Here is an 18976-nt window from a genome sequence, read left to right on the forward strand (position 1 = left end):
GTACCTCCAGGAAAATACTATGGCTGTGATAAAAAGTGACAAGAAAGAAATGTATAGTAAAGAGTCGATAACCTGGCTCAACACGTTCGGGGGTGTACAACACGCTTTGAATGGTGGAGAAGTAACGATTCGTGGGGCAAAAGTAGATGGATTCAATAAGGACACTAATACAGTATACCAGTTCCACGGTTGCTTTTGGCATGGATGTCCTAATTGTTATCAAGAAGAGACTATTAACAATGTTAACCATGAGACTATGGGAGACTTGTACGAGAAAACAAAGCGAAGAAGTTACCAAATTAGGGAAGCAGGATACAACCTTGTCGAAATGTGGGAATGCAAGTGGGCTAAGAGTAAAGGATACAACAATACTACTCCAATCGTTGAACCCTTGAACCTTAGAGATGCTTTCTATGGAGGAAGAACAAATGCAAGCAAGCTTAAAGTGTGTGGTAAAAAGCTGAGATACATAGATGTATGCAGCCTCTACCCTACAGTTCAGTATTTTGATTACTATCCTGTCGGTCACCCTATAAAATTATACAAACCTAAGAGGTACAACAAAAATTGGTACGGTTTGATTAAGTGCAAAGTATTACCACCGCGTAAGCTGTATCATCCTGTTTTGCCTATTAAAAAGGATAAGTTGATATTTGGGTTGTGTGGAAAGTGTATTGAGGAAAAATGTGGTGCTTGTCAGCACACAGACGATGAAAGGGTGATAATAGGAACGTGGACTACAGATGAAGTGAAGAAAGCTATAGAGAAGGGGTATAAAGTGGTACAAGTATACGAGGTTTGGCATTTTGAAGAAAAGAGTAATGATCTGTTTAAAGGCTACGTCAAAGACTTTATGAAAATAAAGCTAGAAACGAGTGGGTGGAAAGAAGACTTTGAAACTATTGAAGAGTACACCACAGCGGTTAAGGAACATCTTGATATCGATCTGAATCCCGAAGAAGTGGTTCCGAATCCTGGTAAGCGTGCCGTTTCAAAGATTTGCTTAAACTCATTGTGGGGTAAATTCGGTCAAAGACAGAACTTGACCCAAAGTGAATACGTAGTGGATGTAGAGAGGTGGTACAAAATAATGTTAGATGATAGGGTTGATATAAGCAATATGATTTTTATTAATGATAATATTGTACAAGTCACCTATAAGTACAAAGATAATTTCGTTGAAGACTCCTCCTCAACCAATGTGTTTATAGCAGCATTTACAACTTCTAATGCGCGCCTACGGCTTTATGATATGCTAGACAGGCTAGGGTCAAATGTGGTCTACTACGATACTGATAGTATTGTTTATATTGATGATGGTACCAACACTGTTGAAACTGGTTGTATGTTGGGGGAGTGGACTGACGAACTGGGTAAGGATGATCATATCACAGGCTGGATTTCTACAGGACCTAAGAGTTATGGGTACGTGACATACAAAGGAAAGGAAACTATGAAGGTGAAAGGCTTCACGCTAAATTATGAAAATTCTAAAGCACTCAACATAAATACCATGAAAAATATTGTGGATAAGGAGATAGATAAGGTTAAATTAAACTACAAAATGATTACGAGAGATACAAAAACCAAAAGCTTGATTAATAAGAATGTTAGTAAGGAATTCAAATTTGACTATGATAAGAGAATGATTAAGCCTGAGGCTGGCGGTATTATTGAAACATATCCTTGGGGTTATTGAATAAAAAATAAATAGGAAAATAAGGTAGACACAAACCACAATCTTAAACAAGATTAAGATAAGTATAATAATTTTTAAGGTAGACACAATCTTAATTAAGATCAAGAAAAATGGTAGACTATAAATAATTTTTAAGGTATACTTAGAGCACACTGTAAAGATAAGTAAGATAATTTTTTATGGTTAATAGGACCTTAAAAAAGTGTTGGTTAAGTATAGGAATAATTCTTGAAAAAATCTTCGATTACATTTTAAGGATAAGATTAGCCACACCTTTTAACACTTTTTATTGAGACTCTTTATTTAAATAGAATGGATGGTTCTCACCACACATTTAATACTTGTTTAAGATGAAGCTTAACCATAAACTTTCACAACACTTTTCAATGCGTTTTAATCTTTTTTAAGATTAGTTTGAACCATATTTTTTAATAAAATCTTGTGACTTTTTCATGGTTGATTCTAATCACAGCTTTTGGTTACGTTTTATAGTGACTTTGAACCATAAATAATTTCACAAGTGTGAAAGAAATTGAGATTTAATTGTATGGTTAGTTTTCACCTTAACCAAGATTTACTTTTAGAAACCTCATTGGACAGGGTGTGGTTGGTTTTAATCTTAAAAAAGATTTAAAAATAAAATTGGTTTAAGGTATACTTAGAGCATAAGTAAAGAAATTATGAAATAATTTTTTAAGGCTAAATGGGACCTTAAAAGCTAAATAAAGTTATGGTTGAATTTAACCCTAGACCACCCCCTCTTCTAGGGTTAAATTCAACCATAATTTTATTTAGCTAAACCCCTCTTCTAGACCACCCCCTCTTCTAGGGTTAAATTCAACCATAATTTTATTTAGCTTTTAAGGTCCCATTTAGCCTTAAAAGCTAAATAAAATTATGGTTGAATTTAACCCTAGAAGAGGGGGTGGTCCCTATACACCCACATACTACTCAAGTTAACAGGAAGTACGCCTAGATTTCGATAGGTGAGTTTCCGAGTATCAAATTATGTTTCATAAACTGTTGAAATGTTGTTCTTTTTGACCGAGTTGGTGTAGAAGCTGAAGTTTTTTACAAAGCCAAGGAAGAAAGGCCTTAGTGATAGATTTCTACTTGCTAGGTGTACCCATTTCTGAGCAAAAGGATTCTTAACAGTCGGAGAGGCAGACAAACAGATAGACGGAACGGCGACAAAGTGATCGTATAAGGGTTCCGTTTCTACCGATTCTGATACGAAACCCTGAAAACTGAGGAGGTGTTCTGATACTGTGGAATTATGATGTCTACATCACTGCGAGAAGTAGAGAGACAAAATAGAAAATAAATAATTTATTAAGATTCTTCTACGTGCTGTATAAGGAAACTGACTATTCCTAAGTCTCAACAAGCATTTGTTTCACCTGCCATTAACATAGAGGTACTACGTTTTGTCACTGATGATACAAGTTTAGTAGTCGGGCACGAATATTTTAACAACGTTACTCAACGATAAACAGTCTTAATGACTCTTACATTTTTTTACGAGAGAACAACGAAATTAAATTCAGCAAAAAGCTCTCACGTCAGTATTAACAACTTTTTCTTATACAGTTCCATTCTTGTGGTCAGAGTTTACAGTAGCATTCCGTGTCCTGCTGAGGAAGAAATGGCAGCATCTTCAAATGTATTCCTACGACTTTCTGGCAGATTAAAACTACTCGCTGGGCCGCAGCTTTAACTCAGGTCTTCTGCTTTGCTGAAAATGTGCTCTATCGACTGAGCTACGCGAGCACGACTCGCGACATGTCCTCACAGCCTTACCTTATCTTCTACGTTCTAAACTTCACGGACGTTTTCCTGCGAAACTTGCGCTACTATCACTTCTTGAATAACGGATATTGGGGAGACCTGGCCGCGCCACAGTGTGAGGTATGTTTACAGAATGAATTTTTCATAATGCAGCCGAGTGTGCGCTGATATGAAACTTCTTGACAGTAAATCTGTGTGTCGCACCAGTACTTAAACCTGGGACCAAAAAGGCTTTTTGTTTTGCGATTGACACACATGACTGCTTGTTCAGATGAAGTACAGCATGGCATACATCTGCCACTGTGTTTCTTCTTTTTAATCAATTTACACTTTTCTTTCTTCTGTTTCACAACAAGAATTTTTAATAGCTACTTGGAATGGATGAATATGAGACACTTCGATCATACTGCGTTTAGAGATCTTACATATCTGCATTCACAACAACGTTTCAGCAGCACTTTACAATCACAGAAGTCAATTGTGTACACTGGATTTGAGTTCATAGCTTTAGTTGACTCAACAATTGTCTGTGAATCTTGCAGAACAAAGACTTGAACGCAATGCGGTCGAACGCCTTAGAACGTTTCTATCTTCGCTTATATTTGCGTTTTCCAGAGACAGCTGACTTGATGTCATATCCTCGAACGTCATTTTCCATAATCACAGAGGCTGTAAGGTTTATGTCAGCGCCGATATGGTTCTCCATTGGTATGATTTTAACTGTATGTATCAAAGTTTTTTAGCACAGCTCTGTTGGGCAGCACAGTGAAAAAATTTTGCCCGTTGAGATAGAGATCTGTGTGGATCAATAATATTTACGACTTTCAGCACTACAGTGCACCTAGAGAATGTTTTTAACTCCTAAATAAGTAACTTATCTAATACCGTCACAAAAAAAATTACGAACGTGAGGCCGTCAGACTAAACATTCGAAATTACGAAACACCACAACTCTTCGCGAACGCATTACGCTCACTATTGCGGAGAACGAGGAAAAATTAAACGTTAATTTAGTTGCTCGTAAGAGAAATAATAAAATGGACGGGAAACTCAATTGACTAAGTTTTTTTTTTAATTACTAACGCACAGCCTGACAATCAGTATAAGACACGATGGAAATGTTACACAAATGACGATTTTGAAAGACTGTCAAAAATCTATAACCATGTTGAAAATAAAAATAAAACTCACATGCACGTAGTCACAAAACAGAATAAAATTCATGATAGTAATGTAGATGTGCGTCTTTTTTATTTCCACATGCGCGAACATTCTGGCGCACAAAATACTTAAAATTTGGTAAGTAATTAACTAATTAATTTGGTTGAAAATTAGGTTCCTTTATAAATAATTAAAAAACTATAATTCATTTGTACAATGATGCCAATTATCCCGCGTTGCACCAATTGCGATAGCACATTAAAATTCTTGTGGATGTACTGCAGCGTCATCTTATTGTACAACACGTAACAGTAGTAACATGATCCTTTTGTATTGTGCTGCTTCAGGGCGTAGATGTAATTTCCGTGACAACGTACATGCACTAATGAAGATAACAGCCAGTCGCTGTTCTGTTGTGCTTGTTCACCTGCTCACGCACTTGGGCGTACGGGAATGCTCATAGCCGTCAGGTTCCCTTACCTGTCTGGCGTAAATAAATTCCCGCAGTCGTGTGAACGTTCTACCAGCCACGACGTTCATGTGCGCCAATAGCTGTTTGGGCGTTCTATCTGCTGGGCGTACATGTATGGCGGTAGCCGTGAAAGGGTTAAATATTGCACCATCTGTGGGGCCCTGCCTACCGTAGAGGCCTAAAGGATGCTATGTTCTCGGAATGCTATATAACAATTCATGCGTGTAACGTGACCCCACCATCTTAGCCTGTTCGCCCTGACTGCTACATCTATAGAGTTCATTCCCAGGTTTTCTTTGATTTCCTCGTTGTGGACACCCTCCTGCCATTGTTCCCATCTACTAGTACCTGCAATCATCCTAGCTACTTTCATATCCGTAACCTCAACCTTGCTGATAATGTAACGTGAATCCACCCAGGTTCCGCTCCCATACAACAAAGTTGGTCGAAAGATTGAACGGCGCACAGATAACTTGGTCTTGGTACTGGCTTCCTTCTTGCAAAAGAGAGTAGATCGTAGCTGAGAGCTCACTGCATTAGCTTTGCTACACCTCGCTTCCAGTTGTTTCACTATGTTGCCATCCTGTGAGAATATGCATCCTAAGTACTTGAAACCGTCCACCTGTTCTAACTTTGTTCCTCCTATTTGGCACTCAATTCGTTTATATTTCTTTCCCACTGACATTACTTTCGTTTTGGAGATGCTAATCTTCATACCATAGTCCTTACATTTCTGATCTAGCTCTGAAATATTAGTTTGCAAACTTTCAATCGAATCTGCCATCACAACTAAGTAATCTGTATATGCAAGACTGCTTATTTTGTGTTCACATATCTTAATCTCACCCAGCCAGTCTATTGTTTTAAACATATGATCCATAAATAATATGAACAACAGTGGAGACAGGTTGCAGCCTTGTCTTACCCCTGAAACTACTCTGAACCATGAACTCAATTTACCGTCAACTCTAACTGCTGCTTGACTATCCATGTAAAGACCTTTAATTGCTTGCAAAAGCACCGTTTTGAAATTTAAAAAAAAGATGTGCTAAGATATTTAGATCATTTAAAGATGGCTTCACAAATGTGGATGATTAACAACGGAGTGGGCGTCCTTCTGTCGTTAATGAAAGTTAGTTGCTGGAAGTAGACAATAAGGTGAGAGAAAACAGACACTTTACGATTTCCTCCTTGCGGGATGACTTTTTTAATGTTTGTCGTAGCGTTTTGTATGGCTTTGTGACCGAGCACTTGAATTACTGAAAATTGTGCGCACGTTAGTTACCGAAAATGTTGACGGATGTGCACAAAATCAAACGTTTATACAGTGCATTGACTTCCCTTGAGCGCTACCATAACGACGGTCATGATTTCATAAGCCAAATTCTTACGGGCAATGAAACATGGGTGGCCTACGTCACACCAGAATCAAAGCAACAGTGCATGGAAGTTGAGCAACGGCATCGTTTTGCTGCAAGACGACGCCCGTCCGCATGTAGCGAATCAGACCAAAGATCTCATCACATCTTTTCGATGGGAAACGCTAGATCATCCCCGTACAGCCCCGATCTTGAGCTCAGTGAGTACCATCTGTTCCTGCACTTTCTACCTGGGCGGTCAGCGTCTTCAAGACGATGATGAAGCCAAAAAGTCGTGATGCATTGGTTAACGAGTCAAGCGAGAGACTTCTATAAGGAGGGTATTAAGAAACTCAATATTGACGGCAACTGTGTAGGAAAGTAGATTAAGGTACAGGCTATCACGTAAAAATAAAATTATTGAGATATCTGAGCACGTCTTTTTTTAGTTTCAAAACGGTACTTACTTAAAAAACAAGCCTCGTAGTACCGTCTGGCCAAGGCTGGCAGAAGCGGTGCTTACATTCTCTTCGGACAGAAGGCGCTCTGTCGGCGGGCCATTGGCTGACGTCGTCTCACAGCCTTCTCTGCTCTTAACGATCTTCGTCTGCGTGCCGCAGCTTGTCCATACGCCGGAACACCGTCATGTTTACGAGGTTTGAGAAAAACAATTCTGAAAATATTGTTGGACAGTGATCGCTTCAACAAGACTCAACTGGAACCGAAAGTGCTCTTGTTAATATGTGCTCATCATTCTATGTATCACTGAAAGAAAAACTGCAATAAAAGAATATAACTCAGATGTTTCTACGCACTTCAAAACTCAACGTTAGTCCAACTCAGGAAAAGCTCCAACACTGTGGTTCAATGATGTTTTCTATGTCCGCAGTGCGTGAGGTCTTGCCTTTTATCCCTCCATTCCACTATTCTCATTCCGTCAGTGTTGTAGATGAATATTTTCTTCCATAGATATACAGAAAAAACTCAAATCGTTCTCAATTAAAATATGAGAGTTTTCCGCTGCAGCTTCTTTAGTTAGAAGATATCATGATGTCGTGTTTCTGAAACGGATGCTCCTTTAAACTATTCTGAAGCAAGAGATTCAGTATTGTGTTAAAGAACTCATCAGTACGTAATGACAGTGCTCTGTTAATCCCGTGAGTGACTGTATGGTGAAGCTATATGATCCTGAAATGTTCTAGGTCAGTGGGGGCTGAAAGAAGATACACACTGCCAGCACTTCCATTGCACGCTAGGCATTGCAAGTTTCCCTTTCTTCGCTATTTTGTAATGTTTTCTGCGGGAATTTGCAGTTATTAACTGTTGTTCAGTATCGGTAATTCCTTACCTCTTTAATGATGACAGTGGTGCCTAATGGCTGCTGTTTCAGGGCAAAGCATAATGAGTGTCAATGAGTTTTACTTGCACGGTAGAAGTCCAGAAATTTTGTCCTGCATTTAACTGGGTTATGTAGAGTAAGAACAACTTACATACATATAATGATTTGTATCTAAATGGAGCCATTTCACCACCTTCCATACAGGCTCGGGGTTTCCAACACGCTTACTCAGATCCTGCACGTTCATTTATGAAGAATATAGTCGACTGCAGGAGCTATTCCATTCTGAAAACAAGATGTGCATTATACTGATGTATTGCTTGAAAATGACACAAGCGTCTCAGAGCACATGATTCATAATCGGAGAAACAGGTACCACAGCATTACTAAACTTCTGGGGAACTGGCTACACTTTATAAGGACATTATTCATTTCATAGCAGTACAGTGCTAAATAATCCTTTCACTTATCCATAAAAAACATTTTCACTTTTTCGAACGGTGAAGAATGTTCCAAACCTATTCAGTATTTATTATTGACAGTGGTAGTAAGAAGCTTTAATGAGTACATCTTAACAGCTTTAATTTCATGTGAAATTATTTTTCTGTTGGATCATGTGTCTTCACTAAAAGTTACACAGGAGTCGAGATTGTTTGTGAAGAATTGATGGGGCTTTTCCCATGAGGTGGCTGTTCCCTAATTACGTCTTTCCCACTTAAATGGCTTATTTTACTGTAACACCAGTACTGTACGTGGACCTTTTGCAGTGAAGAGTACTTCATATTAGTGAGAAAAAGTTATTTTCCACATCACCTATCAACAAAATGCATGCCAGTCACTTATGTGCGAAGCATTTGGATGGTACTTCATTTTCTCTGTGTTGCGTGCCTCAGCCGGTAAAAACGGAAGCCTTACAGGATCCCTTCATTGACTATCTGTTTGTCTGTCTGTGTGTGTGTCCGACTGTTATCGCCCTTTGTATTCGGAACGGATAGAGATAGCGAGATGAAATTTATGAAACACACTAACGTCCGCGCTCCCTTGGTATTGTGAAACATTGAAGCCGTTTAGTCAATGCTGTAAATAGATACGGCCATTTGTGTAGCATTGATTCTCACAAACTCACTCATCAAAGCCCATAATGTACTTCCTGTTGATCAGGAATCATGAAATTTGTATCTTCCATTTTCAGATCGTACCTTCCTATGGGACCAAAGTGCTGAGGTCATCGGTCCCTAGGCTTACTACTTAATCTAACTTAAGCTAACTTACATTAAGGTCAACACATACATACATACAGACCCATGCCCGGAGGAGGACTCGAACCTCCGACGGGGGAGTCTCGTGAACCGTATCAAGACCCGTCGAACCGCTCGGCTACACCGTTCGGCAAAAATTTGTCAATAAGCAGGTTTCCACAGTACAACTAAAGAAAAAATCCGAAAATTGTTAATTTGTAATTATATCACAAAAAATTGTTATTTGTTGTTCGACAGTCTGTCTGTCCCTAGGTTACTACATCTTTCTCTCAGGAAGGGATAGATGTATGAAGCTGAAACTTACGTCGCGTACTAAGGTCTATGGTCCCCTGCTGGTGTAAGAAACGTAAACTTTTAATTCAGTGTAAGCAAAACATATCGCCAATAACGCCACACATTTTCAAACTGTCAAAGCTACAGGGTACTTTCCTTTGGCCTTGAATCATGAAATATGGCAAAAAGTAAGGTTTCGTAGTACAACTAAAGCGACAAAATCTGAAAATTGTAATCTGTAATTATTACAAACGAAAAAAACTTTGTCATATGTTATCGGACTGTCTGTCTGTTTATTAATACCCTTTTTCTAGAGAAAATTTGTGTCACATTCTAAGGTCCGCTGTCCCTTTGCAGTATACGGATTTTAGCTCCTGTGTCAACGCATTCAAAAGCTACGGCTATTTATGTTACATATTTTGATACGTTGCCAATATTGACATCGATAACAGGCAAACATCGGTGAAATTCCGACTCCCGGGATAGATGAGCAATCTATATACATAATTTATTTTCTACGGAACCCTCGATGCCTGACTCCTACTCGCACTTACTCGGATTTTTTTCATTGTTTCGCATTGTTATTCGGTGTACATACCAGGCAGCAAGTACCATTGTTACTTTAGGGATTCTTTGGGTTACTAAAACAAATTCTTCTAAGTGCGCTCGGGGTACATGGTAGGTTATAACAGACCATGGTAACATATCATAGTAACACATCATGGTAACAGATAACAAATACAATATTTTGTATTATTGAGGGAAAAAGGCATGATGAACAGTGCAGACACACATGATCATGTGGTACTGCGATATTACTTCTGAAAAAAGAATGGTTCAAATGGCTCTAACCACTGTGGGACTTAACATCTGAGGTCATCAGTCCCCTAGAACTTAGAACTACTTAAAAGTAACTAACCTAAGGACATCACACACATCCATGCCAGAGGCAGGATTCGAACCTGCGACCGTGACAGCAGCGCGGTTCTGGACTGAAGAGCCTAGAACCGCTCGGCCACAACGGCCGGCTATTACTTTTGATTGCACAATGACTTCTCAAATGTAAAGGTAGAGTTATTGCACAATCACCCCACAGACAGTTGGTGGTGCGGAGCAGAAGCTCTCTTTGCAAATAGACAATTATGTGTGGATGCTACAATGTTCTAAAAAGTGAACGATGATTTCGTAAGTTCTTGCATTTGATTATCAGAATATTGACTCAGTTTCCCACCTAAAAGTGATTAATTTTTAGAGCCTCTTTTGCTAGCAGATTAAAGTCGAATACGTGATGACGTCTCTACTGGCTTTTACTTGAAACTAACCACTCACTCCAGCTCTGCATGGTACTTCACTATCCAATGCGCATCTGTATTTACTGTGCTTTCCTCCCTACCTAGCGAAAGCATAGAGGAAGCCTTGGATACATCAAGTGTGAACAGTGGCCTTGGAGAGGAACGGAACTGCTAACGTACTTTACTTAATGCGGTGATCATCTACCTTGCTATGTAGACACTGATACAAGAGATACACAGACTTCAAGGTCTTTCTATCTGCAATCGCGATTACTATTTCATCCATGGTACCTTCTGAAGCAGTACTTCTACTATTTCGTTCCTCAATGGCTTTCTTGGCCGTCCTTTATAACCTTCTACCCTTACCTCTGCGAAACTGCAGGGGAAGACAGAGACTGGGACATAACCAACAAATAACTGAGGACGATGGGTGTGAGTGGTGCAGTGAGACGAAGACGTTGGTACAGGAGAGGAAGTCATAGTGGGCCGCATCAGACAAGTCAGAAAACTGACGATTAAAAAAAAAAATTAAAGAAAACCTTACGACCTTCGTTAACCTTGGCAGACCACCTTTCAAATGCGCCTCACATGTCAAAAACACTTCATCTGATTATTCTCAAGCCCTCTCCCCCAGCAGCTTTACATTTAAATTTTTCAAATTCCTCTTTTTTTATATTGCTTCATTATAGATAAATTGGATCATCTGCAAAGTGCCCGAGTTTACCGTTAGTACCATCTACTAGGACCTCTATATACGACATGAACAGCACACCTGAAGCTATACCTTTACCTGTTGATGATTCTCCATCGAGCAATCGCTGCTGTGATACGGAGTACAAAGTTTTATAAAGTAAGGAACTTTTGCTTCCGCTTGATAATCTTGAACCATCAATTCCAGATGTTCTGTTGGCTAATAATTCCTTCATGGACGGGTCCTCAGCCTCAATGTATAGTGTAAATGCTAGAGCCATTTTAACTACCGTATGCTATCAGTTTCATTCCTTTAATGCAAAGTGCATGTAAATTACAAAAATGGCCAGTTTTGGCCTTAGACTATTAGCAGGTTATGATACTGGTGATGTGTGTGTCGCAAGTAAAAACGTTTAAAAATCTGTTTTGTCTTGGTTAATCAAAAGCCTCATTTTGCTGGCACTGTGCCTGAGAGATCTGTACATGTCTTTCAGTTCTTCTTCAGTTTTACTCAGAAACACTATATCATCAGCATAAGCCAGGAGTTTTACCTCACTGTTTTCGAATTGGAGGCCATTGTATAGATGTAAATTACTCTCCCCAACCACTTTCTCTAATGCAAGGTTGAAGAGGAAACATGAAAGAGTGTCTCCAGGTCGTAAGCCTGATTTAATTGGAAAGGAAGGGGATATGGATCCTCTGAACTTCACCGCTACCTGGGAGCCAACTATGCACAGTTTTATCATCCTAATGATTTTACTGGGTATACTAAATTCTCGTAACGTGTTGTACAGGTTACTTCTGTGGATTCTGTCATAGGGTCGCTGGAATTCAATGAAGAGATAGTGGATGTTTTTGTCAAATTCCCAGTATATCTCTAAGATCTGTCGTATAGTAAACAAATTATCAGTTGAGGAACGGTTTGTTCGAAATCCAGCCTGGTAATCTTGAATAATGTTTTCTGCGTTACGTTTTAAGTTTTTAGAGAGTGATCATTGACAGGATTTTGTATGTTATGTTCAACAAACTGATTCCTCTGTAATTTCCACGTTCCATTCTCTTTCCTTTCTTGTGTATGGCACAAATTATTGCAGTTTTCCAATCTTCAGGCAGTGTTTCAGTTTTCCATATCATTGTGATAAGGTTATAAATTCCTTTGTGTAGTTTGCTTCCGCTTTCTTTTAACATCTCTGCTGATATCTGGTCCTCGCCGGCCGGGATAGCCGAGCGGTTCTAGGCGCTACAGTCTGGAACCGCGCGACCGCTACGGTCGCAGGTTCGAACCCTGCCTTGGGCATGGATGTGTGTGATGTCCTTAGGTTAGTTAGGTTTAAGTAGTTCTAAGTTCTAGGGGACTGATGACCTCAGAAGTTAAGTCGCATAGTGCTCAGAGCCATTTATTTTAACTGGTTCTCACCTGCTGCCTTGTTGTTTTTCAGCTTTTGAATGGTGTGGAAAGTATTAAGGCAGCGAATTGCAGGTGTTACACGCCCCTACATAAGTGCTAATAAGGCTACATAAAAGGCAACGTCACCCTATGACAGAGGGAAATTAGATGTGGAAACAAGTTTAAGGAACCATCTCTAGGTGGAATTATACATTAGCCAAACATGATGAAAGGTGTAGCTTTCATCGTTAAAAAGTAATGACTGAAAATGCATCAAGCGATCGTAACGAAGTGTCCGCTGGGAGCTCTTGACTGGCACTAACAAACACAGTTTGAATAATTAACTGAAATTTGATCCTGATGATCAAGAAAGCATCTGTGTGAAAAAATAATTTGAAAACCAAAGAGTATAGTTACAGTATAGTATAAGAAATCAGAACAGCTACATGTAGATTCGTAATTTCTCTTAGTTTTAGTTGTCAACGAAGGATAACGCTATTTTTGGCCGATACATCAATGATGCTCAAATAAATCACAAACTAATAGTCCCCAAGATGCGAAATGATACATTTAAGGTTTTTATTCGCTGAGAAGTCCTTGCGTACAGTCAAGAGACGATAAATAAAATTTGCCTATACAACATGTTGACCTTGGGTTACATTTCAGAGGTGTGACCTCGTAAGAGAGAGTTATTGGATACGCTTAGATCTGTAGCTCTAGCAGTAATATGTGCAATAAGTGAATTTATGAGTTTTTCAGCAAGAAATTGATGGCTATACAAGGGCAGTTGTTATATTGACGTGGTAACTAGTTTTTAAGAGCTAGTAGACGCAGACATATGCCGATGTGCAGTGCATCAGTCTCAACTGGAAACGGCTGAAATTTTTCGTATGTAAAATTTCTTAATCATGTCGTGAATTGATTAAAGTTTTTCGCAGTAGATTTAGTTGGTTTAAACGCCCAATTGCAGCTTGATGTTGAAGACTTACAAAAAGTGAATTCTTGAATGGGTTTGTGGATCAGTCTGTCGTTACACTCACAGCGTGCAAGTACACGCCAAGTACCCACTTTATTTAGTAAGTTATAGCTTCATTGTGTTATGACGATTTCATTCCCATACCTACAGCTTCCCTCTAAATTAGTCAGTTTGTAGGAGGCTAGATGAACAGTAATCGGTCAATGCGACGATTGTGTTGCTCGTCCCCTACACAATAACGTAGCCAACAAATGATGAAACCATTTTAACCACGGCAGGCTGTAAATATTATTCTTTTACTGCACCATGCATGTAAATTACATTACTGGTCAGTTTCGGCATTAGTCCATTATCAGATGCATGATACCGGTAATCTGTGTGTCACTCAATATGGAAATAGGTCCAGTCATAAACCCAAAACCTTACTTTGAGATTGACCAACATTCTAAATTCAGGAAAGTTCTTCAGTTTAAATACCTTTGATCACGTTTCAACAATCAAAATATCATAACAATGGATGTAAAAGAAAGAATAGCCTCAGGTTCAAGATGTCTGTACTCACTAAGCAACCCACTCAAAAGTAAAGCTTTGTCAATCACCACAAAGATGAAGATATACAACACTATCATCTGCCCTATAGAACTGTACGGTTCAGAAAGCTGGACAATTACAAAGAATGAAGGAGAAAAACTGAATGTTTTTGAAAGAAAAGTAATGAGAAAAACCTGGGCCCCTTGTTGGAGAATGGTGTATCCTAAAGAAAAATGAAATTTGTCAGCTAATGAAGCAACCCACTATCAGCCAGAAATTAGAAAGTAGGAGGCTGCAGTGCGCCGGACATGTGGCTAGGATGGGAAACAACAGAATCACCGAAAAAGCATCTGAAGCAACTCTCCAGCCAACACGACCATTGGGCCGGCCTCGTACGAGGTGGAAAGATGACACAGGGAAGGACACCGCAGCATTGGGAATTTCCGCAGAGTGGAGAGACGGTGGTGGAAGCACGTGGTCTGCAGATCCTGTGATCGCTGAGAGGAAGGAGAAGAATACTTTGCACGATATCGGCCTCCTCACGCCTTGAAACGACCACTCGACAGGACAAACCACAAGCGACAACCTTGCAGCTCACTTGCTGCTCCCTCATAGCCGCGGTCGTGAGCGGCAAATGTCGCCAACGGCAGTCTCTCAGTAATCGTGTGCTGCAGCACGCTGTCTTCCCACCACTGAGTAAGCTCCCCCGTCTCCTGAGTCAGGCCTCAGTTGTCAAACAAGCGAGCGTTCGGCAACGCTTTCGCATCTTACAGTATCAAAGATAGTGGATGGTAGTTTATGTGGATTTTTCTTCCCCTCTTGTAGACTGGTGTGACCTGGGATTTTCTGACGAACACTGGGAAAAGAGCCTTTCTTATTTTTTGTTTGTTGCTACTCTCGAGTGTCCGGGAGAGGAACGAAAATTAGAGTTTAAGATATCGTCGACCACGAGGTCCCTTAGAGACGGAGCACAAACTCGGATTAGGCAGGGTAGGGGGAAGAAATGAGCCATGCCCTTTCAAAGGAATCAGCGCGCCGTTTGCCTAAAGCGGTTTAGGGAACTTACGAAAATCCTACCTCTGGATAGACTGAAGAGGATTTGAACCATCATCCTCCAAAATGTGAGTCCAGTGTGTGGGAGAGAGATAATTGTAATTTTCACACAGCGAGATGAGTTTCTGAAAAGCGGTATCATCATGGGCAGTGAAAAAAAATGTAAACACCGAAAACACAGTTGATGCCTATTCTATAGGAAATCCGTTGGCAACAACTTTTAGTCATCTCTGAATTCAGGTATGTTCTTTAGGGAAATCTTATACCATGCTGATTACAAAATATTGACAAGTTCAGACAACTATGTTGGAGGTGGATGGCGGTCACATAACCTTCTCTCCAAAGCAGACCACGAAGACACAGTGGTGGCTGAAGGACTTCGACAGTTCATCCTCGTGCTCACAAAATAGTCCTCGACAACGAGAGCCGCCTGAACAGAGGCAGTCTCGTTTTGGAACACATCACCACCACTGGGGAACAAACATTTTACCATAGTACGGACCTCATTGGTGGAAATGGGCGCATAATCCTTAGCAGTAATTCGACATTGGGGGTATCCACGGGTCCATTGAATACCACGATATGGCTCCCCGAACCTTCATTCATCCCCCAGCGTGTTTCACTCTTGAGACGTAATCTCTGCCAGAGGTCGGAAACAATGCAGAAGAAGACTCATCCGACCAAGTGGTTACTTCCATTGGTCCACTGTCCAGATTGTATCGCTTCGGCACCACGTCTTCCCGTTAAGGGCGTTTGCATCACTAACGTGTGGCTTTTAATTCCAGCTCGCCCGGCAATTCCCACGTTATGGAGTTCCCTAGATAATGTTTCCGGTGCTGACAGGCGTCACGAGTGCGACATCAAGTTCTGTAGTGATCTTTGTAACCGTCGTCTTCTTGTTTTTTTGTCACAATCCTTTTCAATGTCAGTCCGTCATGATCACTCAACACTCACTCTCGTCCGTGTTGCGACTCACCGGATGATGTTTTTTCACTTTCCCTGTATGTGCCTCTTGAAACATTGAACACATCGGCTACCTTTTATACCGAAGTAACCACGGCACGAGCTCCAGCAGTTTGCCCAAGTTCGACTTCACTTAACTCCGATGTAATGCACGCACGACTACACAGAACTCTGTTACGACCATCATTAATACTTGCAACGTAAGGAGAACGTAGCACAGGTGCCGATCATGGGTAAATACAGCAGCGCATCGTAAAGAGTTCGCTAGCATCTTCATTTACGTTTGAGCGTGCATTTCTCGCCGTGATTCCATGTGTTTGTCCAACTCCTTTATACTTAAAACTAGCTGAGTACCCAGAATTGCCGGCGGATGTATTTATTCCAATCATGTATTAGCTTTTGTCCTCCTTCCCTGGCTTCCTATTCATCTCCACCAAACCCTCTCTCTGTCCGCCTCCTTCACTTCCCACTATTTATCCATCTTGACCTGCCCTTCTCTCTGTCCTTATCCTCCCCCCCCCCACCCCCCCCCCCCGCCCGGCCAATCTGCTCCTATTCCCCCCTCTGTCCATCAACACCTTCCCAGTCTGTCCATATCTTCCCCTCAACCCCCCCCCCCCCCACCACGGTAATTCCATCTCCTCCTCCCATCTCCTTGTCAACGTTCGCCTCCTCCTCCTCCTCCCTATATACATCTCCTCCTCCCCTCTCCTCGCCTCTCCTTTCTGTGTCCATCTCCTACTGTTCCCTATGTCTGTCTGTCTCCTCATCTCCATATTTAGTCCATTTACTCCTCCTCTTCATCTCCTCTTCTCTCATTTCTCTGCCTATCTCATCCTCCTACAGTCTCTGTCCATGTCCTCTTTCCTTTTTCTGTCCATCTCCTCATCTCCCCTGCGTCTGTCCATTTTTCCCTGCTCTATCTCTGTTAATCTCACCCTCCTCCTACCTGTGCTTATCTCCTCCTTTCTCCTTGCTGTCGGCCCATCACCTTTCTCTGTCAACGTAGTCACATTCACCCCTATATTATTTCTTTCCAGAGCGCATATAATATTTGTACCAAATTTGACTGAAGTCGTGACACAGTGTTAGAATGAGGTTTCTACCTGTGCCTTTGCCTATATATGCACATGTCACATGTATTTCACACATGTTTCACAAAGGTAGCTTGTAGGCCGATGTTTAGCGAATTTTGCACAGTAATTTAGTTTTCACGGAGCTCAGAGTTTATAACGTTGTATCTCCTTAAGTACTTGCCGTACAATGATATAATTTTGCAGGTACATCCTATTGTATATATGCCTACTGTCTGCGAAATGTGTTGTGAATACAGTTAGTGTTAAAAAAGTAGTAATCTGCCATGCAGTAGTCTTCCACCCATTTCAATGTTTATGCCGTCGTATTTTCTGAACTAACAGTCGTTCACCGACATGATTATTCTGGTTTATTCAATGGTATATGTGAATAATTCCTGTAAAATGTGTCACGAATACAGTTAGTAGAAAAGAAGTAATAAATTAAAAATCATACTTCATGTGGAAGTTTTATAATATGAACGGCGATGATGTACACTACTGGCCATTAAAATTGGTACACCAAGACGAAATGCAGATGATATTCATTGGACAAATATATTATACTAGAACTGACATGTGATTACATTTTCACTCATTTTGGGTGCATAGATACTGAGAAGTCAGTACCCAGAACAACCAACTCTGGCCGTAATAACGGCACTGATAAGCCTGGACATTGAATCAAACATAGCTTGAATGCCGTGTACAGCTACAGCTGCCCATGCAGCTTCAACACGATCCCACAGTTCATCAAGAGTAGTGACTGGCGTATAGTGACGAGCCATTTGCTAGGACACTATTGAAGAGACGTTTTCGATTGGTGAGAGATCTGGAGAATGTGCTGGCCAGGGCAGCAGTCTAACATTTTCTGTATGCAGAAAGGCCTGTACGGGACCTGCAACATGCGGTCGTGCATTATCCTGCTGAAATGTAGGGTTTCGCAGGGATAGAATGAAGGGTATAGTCAGCAGTAGTACCATATCTGATATGTAACGTCCACTGTCTAAAGTGCCGTCAATGCGAACAACAGATGACCGAGACGTGTAACCAATGGCACCCCGTACCATCACACCGGGTGATACGCAAGTATGGCGATGACGAATACACGCTTCCAAAACGCGTTAACTACGATGTCGACAAACATGGATTCAACCATCGTGATGCTGTAAACAGAACCTGGATTCATACGAGCTGATAGTCCATGCTGCTGCAAACGTCGTCGAACTGTTCGTGCAGATAGTTGTTGACTTGGAAACATCCCCATCTGTTGACTCAGGGATCGAGACGTGGCTCCACTATCCGTTATAGCAACGCGGATGAGATGCCTGTCATCTCTACTGCTAGTGATACGAGGCCGTTGGGATCCAGCATGGCTTTCCGTATTAGCCTCCTGAACCCACCGATTCCATATTCTGCTAACAGTCATGGGATCTCGACCAACGCGAGAAGCAACGTGACGATACGATAAATCGCAATCGCGAAGTTTATCAAAGTCGGAAACGTGACGGTACGCATTTCTCCTCCTTACACGAAGCATCACAACAATGTTTCACCAGGCAATGCCGGTCAACTGCTCATTGTGTATGAGAATTCGGTTTGAAACTTTCCTGATATCAGCACGTTTTACGTGTCGCCATCGGCGGCAACCTTGTGTGAATA

At 40.9% G+C, this 18976-nt stretch overlaps 1 protein-coding gene across 1 annotated transcript in view; it reads left to right on the forward strand.

The window, feature by feature from the left end:
• The window catches only part of LOC126335546 (leukocyte elastase inhibitor-like), a 214996-nt gene that overhangs the window by 129632 nt on the left and 66388 nt on the right, over positions 1-18976 (forward strand). The window lies entirely within an intron of this gene.

Source organism: Schistocerca gregaria, chromosome 2, assembly GCF_023897955.1.
Source record: "Schistocerca gregaria isolate iqSchGreg1 chromosome 2, iqSchGreg1.2, whole genome shotgun sequence".
NCBI lineage: Eukaryota > Metazoa > Arthropoda > Insecta > Orthoptera > Acrididae > Schistocerca > Schistocerca gregaria.